Source organism: Cygnus atratus, chromosome 3 (genome assembly GCF_013377495.2).
Source record: "Cygnus atratus isolate AKBS03 ecotype Queensland, Australia chromosome 3, CAtr_DNAZoo_HiC_assembly, whole genome shotgun sequence".
NCBI classification, from domain to species: domain Eukaryota; kingdom Metazoa; phylum Chordata; class Aves; order Anseriformes; family Anatidae; genus Cygnus; species Cygnus atratus.
The window spans coordinates 69,670,310-69,691,865 of NC_066364.1; the positions used below are offsets into that span (position 1 = coordinate 69,670,310).

General features: G+C 39.0%; 1 protein-coding gene across 3 annotated transcripts in view; it reads right to left on the bottom strand.

Moving 5' to 3' along the window:
- LOC118244027 (SAM and SH3 domain-containing protein 1-like) overlaps positions 1 to 21,556 on the bottom strand; it is a 562,909-nt gene that overhangs the window by 318,232 nt on the left and 223,121 nt on the right. The gene's annotated exons all lie outside the window — the stretch shown is intronic.

A 21,556-nucleotide genomic window follows, 5' to 3' on the forward strand; every position in this document is an offset into this window, starting at 1 on the left:
GTCTTTGTAATTTGCTACTTGTTAAGCACTTCATTACATATATTCACTGTACAAAATATACAAAATTGCACTAAGTTGTTTCAGTCATCCATGCCACTAGTTGCTCTGAGACAGAGCTGCTGGCCAATACTAACATACAACTATGCAGGCAGTTCATGAACTCTTTCAAGAAAGAAAGAGTCAGGTTCCCTACAGGTAGTTAGCTATACCTGGCTTCACTTTATTTTGCATTTCTTCACTTGTCTCATTGACTCCGATGAATGTGATTTGCTTAACAAGAAATTATGCCCCTTAATATCTGCAACGATCTGAGCCCGATTAACTCAGATGTGAAATGAAAAGAAAAAAGGAGGCTTTCGGGGACTCCTCTGTCCTCTCACATTACTATTATCACTGGAAGCAGGTAACACAAAAGCCAGAGTTTTGATATTGATTTAATGGGAGCAGAAGTAGGACATATTTCAGAAGTCTCATGCAAGGCCTTCCATGAGGGGGGAACAAAATAAAAATATCCCCACAAAAATAACCTAGCTGAAAGAGATACTGGGTGGCAGGGGGAGACTATGAAAAGTCTTATGAAGGATTTTTCTTAGGAAAGAATCTTATTCCCAAATCTAGAGCGTGGCACTTGAGTACACTGAAATGCCCTTGCTAGTTTCACTGTAATTAGATTTCTTCCACAAGCTCTAAATTAGCGCTTAAATTGTTTGGGCCTCCTGGTGTTCAAATGTTATCCCCAAATACATATTCTGAGATGATGCCTCTGTTTCTTGCACTTTCCTATTCACATTTTCCTCCCTCTCTTCTGAAACACCCCCACTTATGAAATGTATTTTACAGAACTTGACTAAAGGTTAAGAAAGCAGAGGTTAATTTCTCTATCAGCTGTAGAAAAACATTGTTTGCATGAAATTTCTAGGATGCACATTGTAAATTGGGGCACTCCAGCAATATGTTCCTTTCCTCGGGTGATTTGCAGTTACTTAAGGAACAATTCATTGATTTGGTAATTTGTGATATGTCCCTGCAGGACTCCTTCCTGAGCTTCAGTAGCCAGCACAAACGTATTTGCAACCAAAATCTATGTTTGCATGCTATCAAAACTTGGAGTTCACAACATCTGATGTAGAACATGCAGACAATGCCTCACGTGTAGTTTGACAGGTCAGGGGTAATTCTCTTCTGTCAGGAATGGTTTGCCTTAGTTCCAAGGGAAAAAAAAAATACAGAATTTAAAGAGGGAAGGGGCAAAGGCTAAAATCTGTTTTCATTAACTTAGCAAGATTCTTTCTATTCTTGAAGATTATTTACATTTGTCAAGCTGTTGGCCTTCAAGTAGAAGCATAAGAACTAAAGTAGCACTAAGCTGGTTTAGCGTTTTCAGAGTGCTTTGACCAGTGCAAACCAGCTAGTTCTTACTTTCAAACACTGCTTCAACCAGTTGGTTCTTATCTATGAAGACAACCAGCATACAGCATCATGCTTATTATGGTTATGCATTCAGCTTGATTTCCTAATGTATCAAGGGTCAAATCAATCATAACCTTTTCTCCAGGCCTCAGTGGACAGGTCTTTTTTTTTTTTTTTTAAGTCATATACTGGAGCCAAGCCTGGGGGTAAAGTCACTCCCTTTACTATTTCCATTTTATAGCTCTATATTTCCAGCTTTATAGCATCAGTTTATGTTAGGAGGACACGCACCAAATCCTGCCTTGGTCTACCCTCTTAGTCTCTTGTTTATTGCTACAAGAATCTTTCTCAGTGCTTCTAGAAAACATGCACTGGCCTCAAATTCTATTCTCATTTCTGTATTTCATTCTGTGGTGCTGATATAAGTCACTAGCACTGAAGGGAATATATTTAGAGAACTCGAAAAAAATCACCAACCCTCTACAGCCCTGAATACATCCTAGTTGGAAATCCTAAGGGATGATAAAGTAAACACTGCCTAACTTGAATGCTTGAATAGGGACCGTCTCTTTCATGTGAGAAAAGCTGCATAACATCAGCTGTATCAGTTGCATTTTGAGATCTTTTGTGGCTGGATAACTAAATGAAGATCCACACTACAAAAGCACGTTCTATAAAATTACTTTCTCGCTGCATCACATATAGGTGGGATTGATGCAAATAAAAAAAAGTCAGTTGGTATTTTACATCATTCCTGTTTTGTTGCTAATTATGATTAATTATTCTGAATGGCAATTGTTTGTCATATCTAGTATACATACACCATGCAGCATGACACAGTCCTTCCAGACACAGTGACTATGATATAATAGTGGAGGCTGCTGCAACTTACACTGTCCTTTGTGGGGCTCTTGGTGTACAGGAGGAAACTGCAAACTGAAGCACAGCCACCTCAAAAGACTTCAAAAGAAAATTTAAGGTCACCCATAGTAGCACATGTGTAGTCCTTAACACAGTTATTTAAACAGATGTTTATGAAGGAATGAGAAAGGTATGAAAAACATGGCACTCCTAAAATATTTTCAGATCAAGCATGTGTGAAGGTTTAGTGTTCTACAATAAATTCATTCTACCTGGCATTTATTGTTGAAACTGTGGCCAGCCTTTATAATGGCATTCTGCTCATTAGGAATGTCCTTGTACTAACTTTTTACATGCAAGTCATAAGCCAAAGATGTGAATAATTGCATTTTTTCAGCTCAAGTCTATTTGTGGAAGAAAATATTTTTTTTGATGCATCTGTCTGGCTTCCCTGATACTTCATTCTTTTATGTTGGTTCTATGGACATGAAAGGTTTTCACAGAAGTTAAACATTTCCCCATCACTTCAGATGAAAGATTTAACAGAAAAGGTTTTTAACCAGAGCTTTTGTAGGTGCTTTATCAGCATCTTATTACCAAAGCTAGCTTAATGAATGTTACTTTTGGACATTCCTAGTATTGCTGCATATATTTGCTTTGGAAAAAAAGTGAACTGAACTAAATCCTGTAGGCTGCATACCCTGACGGTCCTGAGCAGTCAGTCAGGCCATCAGAACCTCCTACCAGCAGATGCCCTAGTTTCCACCATCTCTTCCAGTTCAAACCTGCCCATATCTGTTGGAATTCAGCAGCCAAAAGCAAGGCCTTCAAAGTACAAAGAGCTGTTTTTTCACATGACAGCATGGAAGAACTAGAAGACCATATACAACTTACACTGATGCTTCTGGCTGTAAAGCCCCCGAATTACTGTCTTCACCTCCTCTACGCTTCTGTGGATGGAGCTGCCTGAACACTCAAGAATAACTTCATAAGAATAAAAAGAAGCTTTCTCAAGCCAAATTAAAGATCAATAAATACTAACCTCAGTGTCACTAGAAGTGACCTATTAACGCAGAAGGCTGCTAAATCGTAGGCTATCAGTGAGGTTGATGTGTTGAATAAATTAAGCATTCAACAGTAAAACTCTTATGGGGTAAATCCTAGCAGCTGCTTTTGTGGCTACTTTTTTTTTTTTGCTGCTGATTTTTTCCACTTTTCATATTTAAAAGCTTAAACTAAACTTAGTTTGCTATAATGTCAACTACTGCAACATCCCTTCTCTTGTCCTTGTCAGAGAGAGTTTTGTTCATAGAGTATTTGTTCTATTCTAATCCTTTTCCTCTCTGCTGTTAGATTTTACATAAAGGTGCAAAACAATTTTCAGTATATGAAATAATGCTTAAAGTTTTTTAAGTTACAAAAATGGTTTAAGACACACAACTTATCACTTTCACAGCACCTAGTGTCACAACACATTCAAATTGTTAGGTAGCTCTTATCTTTACATGGATGTTTCCAGCAACAACAGCATGTTTCAGGAGCTAACCCATGGTGACAGTCAGATGTATGCGACTGATATTGTGTCAGACGTTCACTCCATTTGTATACACCTCATGCATTCAGAAGTTTTGTCCTGACTGCTTAAGCTATTTTTTAAGTAAGGAACATGGAAATGCTAAGTATCAAAGGACAAGCCTTAAAACAGACAACCCTTCTGGTTGTAAAGTTTCAATCAAGTTGATTTAAATTTCACCTGATACAGATTACATCCTGGTTTTAAAAGTAGCCTGTAATTCAACTGCAAGTAGTTTCTTCTACAATGCATTTAAAAACAGTGTTAGTCATCACATCCAACAAAACGCTACAGTTATAGAAGCACTTTTAAAGCTACAGAATACATAACCCACTGAATGTTAAAGGCTTTGGAGACCATGCATTTCTAGCTCTCTAAATCAACAAACCTTAATTCTGATCATTTTTATTCTCTTTTTACTTCTCCGGATTCCACACCAAGGAGTGCCTACTCTCAGTAACACATAAGAGTATGCAAGTAGGCTACAGAGCATACAGCCTAAGAATACCATTGCTTCTCTGGCTAAAACTCTTTATCTATGTGACATGTTATTTTACATTACAGTGAAGGTGACTGCCACCTCCTTTAAAGGTACGCACCAAATGTCTACTTAGAGGACAAATAAATAATTGCCTAGAAAAAACATAGATCAAATACAAAATACACAGACTCACGTACTTTAAACAACATGCATTCCAGACATCAGCATGACAGACTGCCTCTGACAAGTACAAGTAAGGAAGCTGGTCTGGATCTGCTGGACCACCACCCACAGGCACTCTGTGTGAGGGAAACCTGCAGACTTATTCCATCCAAGAATGCAGAACCCTTACACCTCTGTCTCTATCCCATACAAAGCATCTCTTCATTCACATTTTCTTCCCAGGGTCAAATGGAACTTAAGAAGTCAGCATTCATCAGAAAACTAAATATGCAGAACCCCTGTTGAAAATAGAGGAGCACAAAAATCAGGAGATGTAGGTTTTTTCCAGGAACAGGTCCTTTACCCTGCAAGTTTATCACTGCCTCAGTAACAAAATACTGCAAATCTATGAAGAACAGGAAAAGCGACAGATCACAATGACCTTGCTTTTTAGTTTTGTGAACTCTACAGATTTACACTTTTATCCATATCCTAGTGTTTGTTTTCCCATTAGATTTAATGTAGCTTTACTAAAATAAATCAGAAAGATGAAGAACAATTCAATCAGCACAGGAAAATAAAGACTGCTTCAATTTGTGTCAGCACATCCTTGTACTCAAGTTAATGAATTGAACAGGTTTTGTAATACTGAAAAAAATATTTGTTACATAATTAGAGAGAAGGAACTGTATCCCATATATTTTTAAGGCATGAATATGCAGATAACCAGACTAAATCACTGGAGATTTGTCAATTCCCCAATTGTTAGTGTTCATTCTCCATAAAGTCTCCTTACATAACCTCGAATCAAGCATTAGAAAATGCAATTCCCCAAAGCATTAGTCACTTACAAAAATTTAGGTCAGAGGAGGTTTTTACACTTCAACATCAAAATAATATTTCCCTGAAAACTCACAGGAATTTGAGTCTATTTCCTTGAACAGTTTTACTGAATACAACACAAAGCAAAATCATCAAACCTTTACAAGGGCTGAGTGTCTGCATTTCAGAGAAAAAGCTTAAAAAACCCTCTGGAAGAATGAGACCTCAGGTGATTTGTGTGAAGTGAGGGAAAGTATCATACTGTTTTTCATCACCTAGACCTACACCAGTATTTTCTTTAATTGCAGAGGGTCTCAACTCCATTTACTACCTTCAAAGGCAACAGTAGATTCAGCAGTTGGATGAAGCATGGTTTCTAAGCGAGCATTAGAAATGCATAAGAACAAAAATAGCCCTCCAACCCCTCTGGGTCCTGGAAATTATTATTTTATGTATTACACAGATTATAAGCAAGCAACCTTTACCTGTTAAACCTCCCTTCTAAATTGAGTGGAAGTTAGACACAGAAGCCCAGAGGGGGGGGGAAGCTAATTTTACTTCCATATTAAAGAAATAAACAGGTAAAGGTTCATAGACCTCCATGTAAAGTGGTAAACTACTAGTGAGAACTTGGCTGCGATACAATTGGCATAACACATCATTAAGGAAAGTAATGAATAAAATCAGTAGAATGATACTAGCCTCATACTCTTGTGCTCTGGCTTTATGCAACTTTGCTTTTGTATTCTTTCTGCCTCTACCGGGAGAGGCAACACTATCTGTGTGCACCTGGCTGAGCAATGCATGGGAAGGGGCCCAGTCATGCAGCCTACTCCCAGCTGGCTTCACTCCTCCTCGCAGCACCGGGCTGCCACAAGGCCCAAAGGGACTACAGCTGAAAGAACTGTTATACACAACAGGGGTTGGGGGACCATCACCACTACTCCGTACATATCTCACTACAAGTGAGAGATCCCCATGGATGTGTCCAATTCCAAAAGCAAAACCAGACCATGCAGGGGAACAATAACGGCATATAATGCCACCGCCCCCACCCCTCGCACCCTCTTGAAAGCGTCCTACAGAAAGGAGAAACAGCATTGCAGTATCAAAGATTGGGATGTAGTAGTCAGTGATAACACGAAAAACATGTTTCCTATCAACTCCAGACCACAAGGATCTGGCCATTGTGGAGCCATGGAAAGAATAGGCAGCTTTCCTTAAGGGAAGAGGGAAGTATTTCCTTTCTGAAGCTGTTGGTCTGAAGTGTGCCCATTACATTCCCAGGGGAGATCTTGTCATTATGTGCAACCGCTCAGGTGGTTACAATTACTTGTGGTTTTGGAATTACAAGCACTCATTTTAGGCACAGAGAAATGACTCTTCATAAAGCCTTTTGTCAAAAAACCCACAAACTTCAAGACATACATACGCACCTTAAAACAAAACCAAAAAACAGTGCAATAAGGACATCAGGTTCCCCCAAAATACTAGTCAGCTTCATACACTGCTTACACGGGTTTATACAAAGGACTCCTTCCGTTTGTAAAGAAAGAAGTGAGAATTTAACCAACAGTACCAGCGGAAGGCATCACTAAAGTAAGAACAGATCCAATTTAAATGAAATATGTTTTGCTAATATTAAGTACTGATATGCAATGTTCAAACTTTGGCCACAAGGATCCATAAAAAACACCTACAGAAGAATGAAGTGAGGGAACTCTCACCTAGAAGACACCTTTTACTTACAACGGTTACAACTATACTCTTGAGGGTCTAACAGAGTAGCCTCCCCATGAATTGCTCAGATATTCTCTAGTTCTTTCATACTCTGTCTTCGTTTTAAATATGTAGCTATTATTTCAGCATTAGCTGCAAACCAGAAACTTGAACCAAACAAGCCACCTCAAGTTCTGTAGCCTCCAACTTTATTTCTACAGGTACAAAGTGCAATTTAAAGACACAAGGAGAAGCGAAGAAGAGTCATTATTGCCACCTTTAAAAAAAAGAAAAATATTTTCTCTCACTAACAGTTTGCTAGCCCCATTACTAAGGAACAAGACCCAGGAAGAGATTTTGAAAGAGGTTTTGGTGCAGAATTTAAAATCCTTCATTATGACTTCAACAGAGACTTCTGCTGTGAGACAAATTTCGCTACCCATCTCACTCTTTTTAGTTAGAGAAAGATCAGCAGAGACTAAATGAAGATTAGTCTACTCAGTTACATAATTACTTTAGGGAAATGATACTAGAAAGACAACTGAAGAAAAAAAGTCTATCAGAGAAGAGAAAAGCCCAAATAATTGTTCATTTTAAAGTCCCTCTCTGGAGATGCACTTACATGATCATAAAATATGTAAATTAAAGAAGTATTGTCAGTAGATCGGAAGCAAGTTTTAAAAAGCATTTGCACACTAGAGATACTCAAAGTATTTAACTGTGACTTCAGTGCTTCTGCTGCAACAACCATCGAAGATAGATTTGCTTTCTCATATAACTGGTAATGCCCACAGAATGCAATTGTGAAGATTACAACTTCTCCTCATAAACTTCAAAGGCACCAGGAATGTAATATAACCTTTTATTGAAAGTCTTTTTATATCCCTTTTTTGAGAGATCAAAAGAAGATTCCATATTTTAAAAAATCCATTTTCAGATGGCATATTAATATTATATAAAAGTATAAATGAAATGTAGTTGTAAGTCTATGAGAAATTCCAACTGGAATTCAACAGTTGGAAAACTAGCCCTTCTTTGTCTGGTAACTGCATTCATGCATATTATTTTCTGAACTCAACCAATTTCTCTCCCACCCTTGTTCTAGTGAACTGAAGCCTCTTACCAGTGGGTCACTAAATTCCAGGCTTCCTTTTAATTTCCCATTTGTTCCAATCAGTTAACTACCAGTAAGAAGAACAGCTTCTATTTAGCATGGAGTTTCCATTTTCTGCCTCATTGAATTTTCATCCGCATAAAGCCAGAAATTCACCTAAATAGCCGTTTTATCCTACCCATTTATAGAATCAAAAATCTGAATATGTTAAGAGCAAATTGAAGTATTTTTCTATTCTTAGTCTCCTTTGGTCTTCACATTTGAAGGAAGAAGCCAACTATTTTCTCAATGTTGTATTTCTTTTCTCAGAGTAAAGTCACACTACTATCACTGCTTTTCTTTCACACAACTCACTGATACTGTAAAATAATTCTAGTCAATCAGGTCTATATAACTTCTATATTCATGTAGTGATGTTCAGGTTGAGAGCCATCCCAGAACCTTCAAATGATACCCCAAGATGTGCCAAACATCACTAATAAATTCTGATCCCAGTAGATCTCACGTACTTTATAACACATCACAGCATACAAACACTAACAGCTCCCTTCTGCACGCAGGAATTGCTTTGATGAAAGATTTTGTTATTTTTCATTCATAAGGCATAACTGAAGTGTTTAATAGTTTTGACTGTAAAGTTTGCACAGCATTAACTGGTTTTGGAAGTAAAGCATACTTGAAACACAAAGGTGTAAAACTTCCATCATGTTTTTGTCAAAGCTTTCCTAAATTAAATCTTTAGAAGTTCAGTAGTATTTGTAATAATAAAAGTTTGAATTCAATCTTTTATATAAGAAAATCTGGTAAAAATGTCCTGTGAAAAAGCCATATGACAAGCATCACACAAAACAAAAGAACAACAACAACAGACTTCAACAAGAGAACTCCCATAATTTTAAGGCACTATGACTAATTACGCTGCTTTAAAGAATATTTTCTTATGTAAAAACAGATGGGAACCCAAGCTGTATGTATCAATTTCCATATATATAAGTGTATGAATAACTTCATTAGTGGAAAAAAAATATAGATACAGTTTGTGCTACATTTATTCATTAAACGATTTAAAACATTTATCTGTACAGGTATTATGGCTGTTTGTCCATTATATATATAAGTTCTTAAAAAGTCTCCTAAAAGACAAACAAATACTTTTATCTGCACACTACCAAGTTTAAACAATTAAAAAAAAAGCCAAGTTTTTCCTTTGATATTTTGTCACATTAAACAAACATAGAAACTTGTCTTTTCTAATTCCAACAAGCTTGGAATATATCACTAACATTAGCAGAAAGGTTGCATTCTTCAGTCAGGTCATCAGGCAATTAGGACATAAAAGACAAGTTTTTCCAAATCTACTGCAATTCTTTGGTACTACAGACAGAGGTGTTCCACAAAATCTTCAGTAAAGCATGACACAAATCAGAGCCTCCACAGAGCCTTATGAGAAGCAGGCAGAAAATTACGAACCTCTGTCAGCCTCCTACACAGGAGCAGAACAAAATTGTCTACTTTCTGCCCCCTGCATTGGTATGGTAGAGGCACAGCTCATGATGAATCACAGCAAAAGATGTCATGCAATAACTACCTACAGAATAAATCACATTTTTTGTTCAGTAAAAATATTTGATAAATTGCTTTTGCCCTGCACCTCTGACCATCTTCACCTGCCCTCTGCCCACATATCCATCTCTCTCTGCTTCTAACATCCAGAGGTACTAAGCCATAACACACAAGGACTACTTAAAAATTATCACCCAAATGAAAGCAAATCCTTGTTTTTCCAAGACATTAAAAATAATAATAATAAAAAAAAACCTTTAAAACACACAGTAATTAACTTGAGAACACTGAGCTGGTACTAATCCCCCAGTAGGTAATGCTCACAAATTCTACTTCTCTATGTACTTTCCACAGTCAAGGCAATGGTTTAACATACTTGGTAGAAGTGTCACTTAACATTAGATGTCTTGAAAATGTATTGAAAATGATTACTTCAAGATGCCATGTTTACACGTCAGTGGAAAGAAAAAGATACTTCCATCGTGTTCTTGGCACCAACCGTAGGATGATCTTGACTACATCCTAGAAAGGCCTCTTTCTCTTTAGTGACTTCAAAAAGGGCCACTGCCTTCAAAAAGGAACACTGCCAGTTCACATGTGGATGCCTACGTGGGGAATGCTTTAAGCTAAGCAAGATGTACTCTACTGTCAGTGTAAAACAATGAGACTGCTCTGTCCTGCTTGGCATTGCTGCAAGGTACAGAATACAAATGAGTATATGGACAAAACATAATAAACAACTCACTTAGCAACAGGTAATGGAACATAATTCATATACCATGGCTGTAGCACACAAAGGAGCGTGTCCAGAAAAAAGTTTCTCAGTAATCAGTCATTGGAAGACTACAGCTTGGAAAAACAAACAGAAAAAACAAAGCTAAAGTCTTCAAAAAAGAGTGCTATTTTCACTTTCACATGTAAAGGTGGAACTACAGAAGAAACAGATGCTTAAGTACTTTCAAATGTTGCACGAAAATGAGATATTAAATGGTTTGTAGCAAAAGAAAATATTCTGAGATAACAGCCCCTTACCTGCATGATCATTAAGAAAAACACAGAAAAACAATGTTGGACAAGCATAAAACTTATGTTCTGAAAAATTTCACTGAGCAGATAAAAGAAATGTAAGTGATCAGATGAAAGCATTGTCCAGTCCAATAGCTCTGAACTCCTGTGATTTCTCTCTCTTTCAGATGCCAGCTTAGACCCTTGTTTGTACTCCCTATCTTGTTTAGCAGGATGGAGAAGGCTCAGAAAGGACTCAGAAGTTCATTTAATATAAAACCATTGTTACTAGAAAACAACAATTAGTAAGAGGACTGAAATGGAGATTTTAATCAAATTTCAAGAGAGAAAGCTTACTTTCTCTATAACAAAGAATTCAACAAAGTCAGCATATTCACAGATAAAGATAATATTAACACTGTACCCCATGTTTTAAGGCTGCTGCATAATCTTTAGGTGACAAGCTGTTACCTAAAACCTCTTATCTGTCCTTCTTTATGCCCATATTTAAGTGGAGAGAAGTCATTGCAGAGCTGACTTCATCTGTAACAGCAAAGACAGGAAGACTGAGCCATGATATAAGAGAGAATCCCCTCAAGATCTTGGATGTCTGTACTAAGGACTTGGAAAGCAAACTGAAGATCATCTTTCTCTGCAGAACAGCAAGCTTTTCAGTGCCAGCACAAAAGCTTCAATTTCACGTGTTGTAAAGCTAGCTTCACAATTAATATAAGAAAAGGCAATTTTTGATTGACAACAGCTTTTTGTTAATAAGAATTCTCATCAACTTGCAAACTTTTTTCTTTCATTACCAAGATGTAATAAGCCATTACACAATAGAAGTTTCCGTTTATGAGATTTTTTTTGTAAGTTGTAATAAAGCAAGTGATCCAGCATAGTTTTCCCCATCTCCTGTTACAGAGGATATGGTAAAGCTTTGACTGACAAGTAGTCAAACCTATGCAAACATTTCTGTTTCAAATGCACTTACTAAGCCTGCAAACTATCAGCAATACCTGAAAGTGATACATTGTGTAATACATCTCACCACTTCTCTTCCCTCTCCCCTGATTTTTATCACCCTCCACATGTTTAAAAAAAGTAGCCCAGTATAACAATACGATCATTCACATAGAAAAGTCTGCAATGTGTAAAGAGAACCATGAAAAAGAACTAGCCAGCACAAGAAACCCAGCTTATTCCTTAGGTTTTAACAGCTGGTTTCAGCAGGCACCACAGCCACTTTTCAAGTCACCTGTTAAAAATGTCTTTTGCAAAGCCAGCTTCTTGCCCATGCTCCTTTCTTTCTTCTGCACAAATTTCATGGCTAAATTTCCTTGAGACTTCTGCACAAGTGTCTCTGCCCTACTGAGAGCTCCTGGGCCACGCTGGACCTCTGCCTTTGGCTCTGACCACATACATCTTGTGTCTTTTCAATATCATTTACTTAATATATTCCTTCGTATTCTTCTATGATACAAGATACACAGTCTCATAGCTTAAATGATGTTATTTTAAATAGATTGATTATTGAATATTACAATAGAATACACCACTAAAGAAGTGTCAGAAGCTACATAACTAGCAATTTCACTCAACATTAACGTTGCCATGGACTAGGATCAGTCTACATTTTGCATAGTTGGACTTATACGAACAGATAGGGGGAGCTTTCTGCACTGAAGCTTGGCCCAGGCACACGTCATTCACCTGCAGGAAGGCCAAAAAATGCAAGCCTGAAAAGCACTGCAGTATACTACAACATGCCCAGCTAAGGGAACCAGTCACAATGTATTTCAAACCAGAAACAGCTGAACTCTTCATATGTTCTTGCTCAGAGACATTTCAAAGTAACTTTAATTACATTTTGGATAAAAGTTAGTTTTTACTAGTCAAAGGAGGTTTCTCTGTAGATATGAGCAAACTTCATCTCTCTCCCCTTATTTCCAACTCATCCTTTCACAGAGCTTCCTCCCCCAGCTCCTTCCAGGCTATTTAATGAAGATGACAGAGAAGGAGGAAAAAAAAGCTCTCTATGCAAATTTATAAACAAATGCTGGAGAGAAACATTAGTATGACATTATAACTCTTCAGCCACCATCTGAGATAAGGTCATATCACCCAAAGGGGAGGTAAACATCTTTCCTGGGGTGGCAGAAGACAAAGCACACAGGAGAGCTCCCATTATGTCTTTACTGTAGAATTTGTTTTTCCTAACACTCTTTCTGCTTAGTATTCTCAGAAAGACCCATATCAATGGCACAACCTTAGAGATCTGCTGTTTGAGCACACCAAAAGCCACTGAAGAAAAATTCTCAGTATCTAGAAGGTAGTGTAAGATACTGGTGCTTTGGTAAAGGGGAGAGAAGAGGTTAGTTCATTTTTTTTTTTTTAAATTGAAAAAAATTTAGAAGTTCAGGAAACTTCATAAGAGTCAAAATCACTGCTGGATGACTGCCATCATGTAGCAGAGACCAGGCATGTAACTGCGCCTAATTGCAAACCATGTTTAATCCACCAGGTGATCTGACTGTACAGAAGTCTGGCAGGAGCAGTCAAGAAACATCACCTTGAGGGGCTCAGCACAGGCAGGCTTCAAAAGCTTTATTTCACTTTTGAAACATTTCTACAAGTGAACCAGAAGGCAGTTTAAAAATTAGCTCTGTTTTCCACTCTAATGAAGCTTTTAAAACACTGAATATTGCTGAGTAAATCCAGTACATAGCCAAAGCCAAGAAACTACAATAAGCAAACAAGAGGCTAGAGTATCCTGAATATTTCTTCTGTATATGACCATTAATTTTCCATCTTAATTATGAAGGTATTTTATATAATCTCTGACAACCAGCAGTAGATGAAGTAAGAGTCCAGTGAAGTAAGTTTCTGCAGCATACTTTTTTTTTTTAAACTACCAGTAATCATGATACTGTATTTCCACAAAATCAGTATTAGCATTTGATTTATTTCTATCAAAAAGTCAATGCAGTGCTGTGGCAAGGAAGTATAAGAAAACTTGAGTTGTTCTGCATGCTACAACCAGGATAAAGCGATCACATATAGTAGCAATGGTCGTCTATTTAGCAATAGTGTGTTTTTCTATTCCTATTCATAATCCAGAAATTTTCCAAGGAAGATGAAGTTCCTTTTAGACATCCACACATTACAGAATGAAGTACACTCGTTTGACTACTTTATTTCCCTGCATATACCCCTTAAAACAGACCTCCACAAGTTTGCTGCTGGGACAGGCTAGGACAGCAACACAGGAACCACAGGAGGTGCTTGCAATGGAGGCGAGCAGGCAGCACATACCTGCTCTCCCACTGTGTGGCCCCCCTCCCTCCTCCTGCATTCAGGGAAGGAGCTTTAATAAATCACTATGACCTCAGCTGAGGAGGTATTGTACACATCTCTACAACTTCACAGGCCAGCCTACTCATGAGGCATATATTTGCTCTATCCCCCTGAAAACCAAGCAAACCACAGCAAACAAAACCAAACCTGTGTTTTACATTCACAGCCTGCCAGGAGCCATGCACCCCCATGGTGGCTGCACTACAAAAGGAGAGCAGCACTACCTGGGGACAAGAGACCACCCTTCCTTTTCACCACAGGACATGTGGCCAACCTGGCCAGAGAGATCCAGCTGGCAGCCTCCCTCCTCCTGGCCACAGGCCTAGCCCCCACACCACAGCCCCTAAACACTCACCCCAAAGCACATTTGTAGTCCTTTCCCTTATGCTTCTCCTTGACCAAACACAGATACCCATAAACACCTTTTAACCTCCCAAAGGGCTGAGGGGGGAATGACCTCCTTTTTATGCCTTCCGAACAGGAACCACCCACCTTGCCCTCATCAGGTTAACAAGGCCTCAGGTGGGGCTGGCAGCCCTACAGGCTGGGCTCACCCTAAACTTAAAGTTCCTGGAGGAAGGGAGAGCTCAGTCCAGTTCTGGTGAAGGGATTGGAGCACCTCTCTCGTGAGGAAGGCTAAGGGAGCCAGGACTGCTCAGCCTCGTGGAAAGGGGACTCAGGGGAATCTCATCAATGTCCGCAAATACCTGAAGGGAGATTGCAAAGAGGAAGGAGCCAGGCTCTCTTCTGTGGTGCCCAGAGCCAGGACAAGAGGCAATGGGCACAAACTGGAGCACAGAAGGTTTCAGCTGAACATGAGGAAGCACTTCTGTGCTGGGTGGGTAACTGACCACTGGCACAGGTTGCCCAGAGAGACTGTGGGGTCTCCCACCTTGGAGATTTTCAGAAGCTGCCTGGACGTGGTGCTGGGCAGCCTTCTCTGGGTGTCCCTACTTGAGCAGGAGGTTGGACCAAGTGTCCTCCAGAAGTTCCTGCCATCCTCAACCGATCTGTGGTTCTGTGATATGGCCATGGATGCTTCCCCCCCCCCAAAATGTGGGAGCTTCACCCCCCCTCTGCATGTGGGCTTTGGAGCTGGAGCCAGGTGGGCTGTTGCACCAGGTTTCCTTGGGCATGTAGGAGATGGGGTTACTGCTCTCCTGAATGCAAAGGCATACAGTGTGTCAGCAAGGGGTCAGAACCCATGCTCAAACGGGCACCTATAAGGCAGCTGGGGGAAATCTGTGTGTGATGGGGCCCAGCTGGCACGTATAGAGCCTGTCTGCCAGGAGCACAGCCAGCTCAGGCCAGATTCAGAAACTGAGACGAGCATTCCTTCTTACTTCTGAAGAGCAACTCCTAGACTCATGAGCAATCTGCTACTCAGCAAAAGAGTATTAAATTTCATTTGCTTCAGTGTGGGCCAGAAAGATTTTACCTTCACTGAACATCAACAAAGACATTCTAAGCTGCACAAACCACCCCCAGCCCCTGAAAGGCCACACCTGAGGAGTTGCACAGCTTGCATACTTGAACACAGCTTGACTGCTCCTACATCACAGTCTTCCTTTTTTTTTTTTTTCCTTTCAGTGCCAGATTTTACATTTCTTCCAACTCTCAGCATTTAATAGCTGTTTTTGCAAACAGTCAAATATGGAAACCCTGCGTGGGTTATGAAATATCTTACTGTTTTAAGATCTATGTCATGAATGCAGTGTATGCTTAGGATGGCTGTATTTATCCGAGTAATTTGAAAAATAAGAGAAATGCAAAATATTATTTAAATAGCTTGAGAAATGGACATTGCTCTTAATTTTAGTAACAGTGAAGAACAGCTAAGAAATACATATGACAACATAAAGTAATGTTTTAAAGATGTCTCTTGTGTGGTAGGTTTTTTTTTTTTTCTTTTTTTTCAAACAGTAAAATATCCAAATGGTATCTACCCAGCTGTAAGAAGTGCTTTGAAAAAACATATATCATAGAAGACAGCTTAACTTACTTTCAAACAATGTCACAGGCTGAATTCACCTAGGATATAAGCAGAGATTAACCTCTTTGCATGCCATCAGGGCTGGATTTTGCTATTACTTGTCTTGGTAGCTTCTGAAACCAAGCAAACCAAACACCTGTTCTATCCCTAAAAATCTATGAAGCAAACTGAGATACATTAACACTGGAGTAATATACACACAACAAACTCTATAATGAAAAGCTCTTCAGAAAATGTCTGAGACAATCTAGACAATCTTTTCTCAGGTTTCATGGGCTTTATTGTAGGGAATGAAACTTTGTGTCTGTCACTACCTGACGCTGAATCTCAGCAGCCAGGCTCCAGTGAGGTAGATCACACTGACTTTTACTGGTATTGCTGCCTCTGTCCTGCATCCTTCACGTGTAATGGATTATCTTGGCACAGGATGCTGTTTTGCTAGACTCCATATTCAAGCTCTGCCATTGACCTTTCAATTTATCTTGGGAGACTTGATTAACCATTTTTTCCCCTGTTGATTTTGACTTTAAGACTTTTAGGTAGAGACTGTTTCAGTGCTGTCTTGGTGTGTATCATTCAGTGTCACACCCACCAGTGTTACCTCTACCAAAGGCAGGAGGCAGAGGAGCAACCATCAGCAACCGGATTCCTTCAGAACAAACTCAAAACAGCAGAGCAGATTATAGCAGGCTTGCAAAACTTCACACAGAAAGCAGAGCAGCCCCCGCAAGGCCAACAGATCGTGTTTTGTTTGGGTGGGCTGACAGGAACCACGCTGGCAGCATCAGCTAATTGGAACCCAGGCTCGGCTCCAGGCAGGCACTGAGGCTGGGGATGCTGGTGGGTGAGCGTGCTGCTGCAATTCCTTCCAGCGGTGCTGCGGGAGCTGCTCAGGGCAGTGACCTCGCATGCTGGGGAGGGCAGCAGCCAACTAAAGCCTGTCTGCAGGGTTTTGCCTCAGTGGCATATGACAGCTACCAACAGCTAAGCTGTTTTCTGACATCTTTCTCACTCAGCTGCACTTTTCTTACTTCTCTTTATGTAGGCTGTTTTCTTATTTATTTTATTTTATTTTTCTACAATATTGAATATTTTAGCTGGGCTCCTTAAATAAACTTTCATCATATGGATGCAAAGAAGAGAAACTGAATGAAACTTGAAAGAAACACAGGACTTTGCAAGTAGCTTTGATGTTCTCTAGCTTTTTATTTATAGAATACAGATTAACTTCCTTTTGTTAACATCTATTGTTGCTTTATAATGGGCGCTGCAAATGCTTTGATAAATGAATTGAAAGAATTTGCTGCAGCTCCTGCTAAGTGCCCTGACTTGCTAAAAAGTGGGATCTGTAAAAATGTGTTTCAGACTGAAAAATGGAACAAGAAAATTTCATCTGATTTTGTATAGTTATGAAATAAAGCGATTCCTTTGAAGGTGAGCTGTGATTTTTTACTGACATATAACCCATAAAATTCAGCCTCAGTCTAAGCCACATATCTGCACCAGCCAAACACAATCAGTAAGTCTACTCTCTAGCTATTTACCCTTTATATCACTAAATTGTTTTGCTCAGACCTTACATATCCCTTTTCTTCTTTGCATTTCTATTATCAGTACCTCTTTATAATACATGGAGCTATTTTGCTTCCAAGGATGATGTCAGATTCTTTCTTCATTAAAAATGTACTTGTTTGAAATTTCTACGTATACCTAGAATTATCCCAAAGGTGGCAAGTATTTTGAGTCTTCCTAGGATCACCAGAAAATATTAGTTGTGAAATCTTTTATGAATGAGGGCAGGTATGTGCACTCTTGCAGCAATGGCTACTAGGTGGCTACTGCTGTTTCCATTCTTATTTCTTTCCAGACACATCATGTTTTTATATTGGTTGCTAATCTAAGTGCCACTGTTCATAATACCAGTGACTTGGCCAGAGGAGTATTTTCACAGATAACCTGAAACTCAAGTGTCAAATGTCTAAAGCAGCACAAGCACTGAGGCACTGAATTTACAGATTAAACGGCACTTAACTGCCCTCCATCCATGGAGGTTGTTTCACAAACTTCTGGCTGTCCCCACTAGCCATATCTGTACCACTAAATGATACAGGCATAACCTCCAGGTCTGCCTGTAGGTATGTAGTAGTTATTTATAGCAAAAAGTCAGAAAGCAGTCATAGATAAAACTCCCTTCCCTTGCTGCATGGTGTTCAAACCGTCATTTGGGTAATGACAGTGTAGTCCTCAAATGACATATCTGTTCCATCCTTTTGATTGCTCATTTTCTGGCCTCATACATCTGCATTCAGCACAATGGTGCAGCTGCTTTCGCCCAGCTGAGATGTCCTCTTGTGATGTAGGTGATATGCATTTGAGGTCTCTCAGGCCGTGGAGGAAACTGAAGTGACAGCTTGAGAGCACCAGATGAGTGCCCCAGCTGCAAGGCTGCATATAAAGGTCATCAATTTGACTGTACAAAAGCAAAAATTAGACATTTGTCCATATTCAAAAGGACTGTTTTCAGGGATTAAATCCAGATTTGGGGTTATGGATTTCAATCTTGTAGGATTCCTAGGTTGTGTTCAAGAAAGTATCTAATTTGTAAAAAACAATACTTCACAGCATAAATTAATAAATATCCTTCTCAAAATGATTTTTTCCTCAGATTGATATAATCATATGACTATAACACTTTTCTATCTGCTCTTCCTGTTACCTGCAAATGCAATAGCAGCATGACTCACAGCTCCATCATCTGGAGACACCACTTAATGATGTATACTACATCTTAGATTACTACAACATCCATCCTACTTCTCTTGTGTTTTTGAAAAAGAATTTCCTGTTCCACTCTACTAAATTATACTCATTTAATTAATCTCATCTGCAAGGTGACTTCAGAACAGAAAAACATCATCCCTTTTTTTCCTTTGTTTTTAGGGCTCCTACTCAGGGCTCCTTTCTTAGCCACCTCTCCTATCTAATTGGCCAGATCAGTAAAGGGCGATGAAGTAATTAGCGCACTCCTTTTATTCACATTTTAAAACACGTCATTTTCACATATTAGTGATTTCCAGCTCAGTTTTGCACAAAAATATTTGGGGAATTGGACATGCTAGTTAGCTGCCATTCCACTTCTCTTTTCAGCCGCTTCCTGCTCTTTCCTGCAAACAGAATGCTCTCTTTTCATCTCAGCTTTTTAACCCCAAGGACTTCAACTCTATTTTTAGCCTGTGTATGAATTTCCAATCTAATGCATTTAAAGGACCTATCACAGATGTCTAAAACCTTGGAAGTAATTAATTAAGTCCCACTATTTCCAAAGTACACCAAAACAATTTGTCATTGCATGTAAAATGGTATAATCAAGTAGTATAAATGTTTTCAGGCCAAGTCTGGCTATGAATTATTTAGTTCATCTCTTCTAATTAAAGACCTATTGGAGGATTAATGTCTTGTAACCTGACAAACCACTTTACTAAGTAACAAATTATCCATATAATAACCTCAAACTAAATTTATATAACTCGAGTAGTAATTTGCATAAGTATACAACATCCATTGGAATAGAGAGACTACTTCCTTGATATTCAATACGTAGATTTTCAGTCTGCTGTCAAGGAAGGAATTCAGACCAAATGTAATTCTAGACTGTAAAAATAATTTATTGGATATCTGATTTTTTCAGCATTTGCATAAACATTGGTTTATAAGGATTTTTTCTATGAATACAGCGAGATAACATAGTTATGCTGTAAAATGAAAGCACAGATGCCTTCATGCAAATATGACTTATTTTGCTCCATAACGTATGCAACATATACATTTCCTGGTTATAGAATTTGTATTATAAAGCTATGCATCTGAAAGTGGTTATGAAAAGACAAAAAACATCAATGGTTCAAAAAGATAGTGAAAGATTAAATATAGAACAATTGTCCATCTTCATGCAAGGAGGAAAGCTGTATGCAATCCAGACGGCATCTGTGCTTTCAGAAGCAAAATGTTCAGAACTGTTTCATTACTAAGTATTGATGATTTTAAATATTGTCCGTAATAAAAATGGACTATGGCAGAACCAGACTGATGCTGTAGGTTCCCCCTTTGTCTCTTAGGGCCCTGGCTGCCTCTGTTTCCAGTATTGGAGGCCCAGCTCTGATGTAGTCCAACGGTGCAATTGTGCCTCCAGTTTCTGAGAAAATTACTAAACTGGGAGAAAGAACCGTGTGAAAGAGCAGAAAGTCAAGGAAAGAGAACGTACAAATGGGATACAACTGCTGAGATGGGGCTGAAGGATTCAAGGGGGAGAAGGACACCAACACGGCAGGGTGTAAAATCCTAAAGGAAGAAGGCAACAAGGCTGGTCAAGCGAGCTGGGAAGCATCGGGCCGCGGGTCTGTGCTGCCAGTGACAGCCTTGATGACGGAGCTGGTGGCAGACGGCAGCTCAGCAGCACTGCAGAGCCAGTGCCAGGGGCTGCAGAGGCTGACCCTTCCCTGCCAGGCTCGGAGGTGCTGCGTGCTTAGCCTAATAGCTAATGCTAATGCTTGTGGACAGATGCTTAGCCTAACAGCTCGTCACATCCCACCTATCTCCTGTGTGCTGGTTACATAATAATTGCTTTACAGATTATAAATTCCCCGTATCCTAAGTCTTTCTGTACAAGCTAAAGACACCTGAACAAACGGATCCAAATTGCCAAAAATGCCTGACCTTTTTATATTTCTTTTCCAGGATACATGACCTATTTCTGTTAGGCACAGCAGATCATGCTAGGACTGGAAAACTTCTGAGTCCCAGATTTCCAGACTTTAAGTCCAATTACATCTTCTGTTTTCTTTTGGCCATGCTTTTACTAGGCCACAGTTCTCTCTGAGTTAACAATAACAGAATCCTTCCAATTACACAATTTTTAGTAAAATGAAAAAAAATGTCAACTCTTCTTGCCTTCCTTTAGCAGCTGAAGAAAAAACTACAATCAACACAAAACACCAGTCTGACTGGAGACAAATAAGTGCTCAGAGTACATTGAGAAGAGAATTTCTGAGGTCTCAGTCTTTGATCCTACAATTTCTACTATAATACATGAAATTATAACAGACAATGATCAGAAAAAAAAAATCAATCAAACAAACAAAAAGCGTGCACTGTTACGTCAAATGGTTACAAGAAAGATGAAAAATAGCCAGTGAGAACATCTAATTTGGTTTGTAAATATAAAGGGACAAATGAATTTGGAGTTTACTTCTGCAGATGGCAAATGAAGAAACACGTTTTACTGAAGAACACATAGCAGGGAAGGCTATGAAATTCCCCCAGCCCATAATGAACATGATTTTAGTATTCATCCAAATCAAAAAATAATCCAAAACAGTGAAATTTAAAACAGATGAACAATTCTCCCTGACCATGGACTTAACAAGTCTCTGAGTTACCTAAACTTAAAAAAAGGGGAAGGGGGGGGGGAAAGGGAGTGAAAAGCCCCTCAAGTAATAGAAC